Genomic DNA, 2,500 nt, shown 5'->3' with positions numbered 1-2,500 from the left:
TAACCCTTTCTCCACTTTTCGAAGAAACAATACTGAACTTTCCGTAACATTTCAAAGACCCAATACTAAAAATTTCCTAACATTTCGAGAAAAAAATACTAAACATTTCGCAACCTTTCGAAGACCCAATACTAAACATTTTCTAACATTTCGAAGAACTAATACTAAACATTTTCTAACCTTTCGAAGAACCAATACTAAACATTTTCTAACATTTCGAAGAAACAATACTGAAAATTTCCTAACAGTTAAATTATAAAACTTCCAACATTTCGTAGAAACAATATTAAACATTTCCTAACCTTTCGAAGAACCAATACTGAACATTTCCTAACATTGAAATGAAAAAACTTTCAACATTTCGTAGAAACAATATTAAAGATTTCCTAACATTCCGGAAAAAACAATATGATTTCTCTTCCCATTCTTCGTCTCCCACCGGAACCACCTAAATCCCCCCCCCCCCTCTCCACCCTGTCCTTGGTTAACCATAAACCTTCCTGAAGAGGGAACAGAGCGCTTCTCATACCTCACAAAGAAGGACGGAAGTCTTCAGGGAAAGAAACGTTGTAGACGTCCGGTGAGACGGATTGAAAATCTATTATGATAACCTTTTCATTATAGGTTTCCTTTTATTTCTATGGGCCATTTTTCCCAGCAGCTGTTGGACTGATTTGTCTCATAGCTTAATAAAAACTTATTTAGCACCACAAATAGGATATTTTTTAGCAATTCTGTAATGATAAAGTTCTTAACCAAAAATATGGATGAATTCCGACAATCAACATGTAAATATACATACACAGCCCCCCACCCTCTCTCTCTCTCTCTCTCTCTCCTCTCTCTCTCTCTCTCTATATATATATATATATATATACTGTATATATATATGGAATTTTTTGAAAGTAGAATCTTAAATAACATCATACCTAATAATGTAAAATGGTTTCGCTATATTGACGACATAATATGTGTGTGGCCAAGAAATGAAAATTTAGATAACCTTTTCTTAGACTGAATTGTTTGGTTCCATCAATAAATTTCACTATGGAGCAGGAGAATAATTGTACCCTACCTTTTTTTGGACTGTCGCATACACAGATGTAACAATAGGCTCAAGTTTAGTGTATACAGAAAGCCAACGATTATCTCAGCATATGTCCATTACTACTCAAATCAAGTCAACAAAGTTAAAAAATCTGCATTAACTTCTATGTTTTTAAGAGCATTTCGAGTCTGCAGCCCTGAATATATTGATGATGAAATAAATGAGATTAGAACAATAGGTAAAAAACTGAAGTACCCTGAAATTGTGTTAGATGATGCACTAAGAACAGCAAAAAAGACCTTTTTCGGTAATAACAGAAAAAACTACAATACACAAAATTTACTTGTACTGCCTTACTGTAATTCTTTTAAAGAAATTCCTCAACTGTTGAAAAATTTCAATGTAAATGTAGCATTTAAGAGTAAAAATACAATAAAAACAGCCTTAATAAAGAATTCTCCTGACATTACCATGGGATGTGTATATCGTATTCCATGCAATACTTGTGAAAAATTCTATATTGGTCAAACTGGTAAATCCCTAGAAAAGAGAATTGAACAACATAAGAAAAGTGTCAGATATGCTCAAGATAATAATGCACTCTTTGCCAACGTTAGAGATAAAAATCACACTATTAATTGGTTCATTCAAATAACTTATTGGAAAGAAACATCATAGAGTCCAGTTTCATAAAAGAAACCTTTGAAAACAACTTGAATATTGGATATGGAATGTATAAACTCAACACCTTTATATGTAAAGAGATTTGTAAGCTATATAAAAAAAACTTTAACCACTGAATGTAGAACTGAATGTATTGTGAATAATTAACGTCACTGCGAAATTAATATTCAGACCTAAGCTACCATTCATTAAAGGGTACAATTATTTTATATAGTATGCATAAGTACATTGGCACTATGTAGGGTTATGCTAGATATAGGTATTGATATATACGTAATTATATGTTTATGGTAATAATGTTATATGTGCATATATATATATATATATATATATACTTGTTAATCATGTGTAAAAACATTTATATGTAAGTCTATGTATGTGTCTGTATATGTATACCAGTATGTGTACACGTATGTATATGTCTATGCATATATTATGCTTGTGTGTGTATGAATGCCTGTCTGTGTATACGTATGTATATGTCTTTTCATATATTTATATAAAGATGTGTTTTATATATACATGTAGTTCTGCTTATGTATTTATATAGATAAGGCTACCGTTATTCATATAAATAAACTGTATTGAAAGTCAAAAACAAGAATTTACCTGTCACCAGAAAATTCAGATATCTCAGTCCACAATTTGCCCGCGTTTTACATATCTTAGTATGCAGTTCGCTCGTATTTTAGTTATCTCAGTTCACAGTTCGCGCGCATTTTAGATATCTCAGTCCGCAGTTTGCACACGTTTCAGATATCTCAGTAT

At 31.6% G+C, this 2,500-nt stretch overlaps 2 protein-coding genes across 2 annotated transcripts in view; one reads left to right on the top strand and one right to left on the bottom strand.

The window, feature by feature from the left end:
- LOC137630836 (class A basic helix-loop-helix protein 15-like) overlaps positions 1 to 2,500 on the bottom strand; it is a 429,364-nt gene that overhangs the window by 260,393 nt on the left and 166,471 nt on the right. The window lies entirely within an intron of this gene.
- Positions 1 to 2,500, top strand: part of LOC137631362 (uncharacterized) — a 47,831-nt gene that overhangs the window by 27,538 nt on the left and 17,793 nt on the right. The window lies entirely within an intron of this gene.

The sequence above is a fragment of the Palaemon carinicauda genome, chromosome 39 (genome assembly GCF_036898095.1).
Source record: "Palaemon carinicauda isolate YSFRI2023 chromosome 39, ASM3689809v2, whole genome shotgun sequence".
Lineage (NCBI taxonomy): Eukaryota > Metazoa > Arthropoda > Malacostraca > Decapoda > Palaemonidae > Palaemon > Palaemon carinicauda.
Note: the sequence above shows the minus strand (reverse complement) of the source record. Positions and strands in the feature narration are given on the sequence as shown.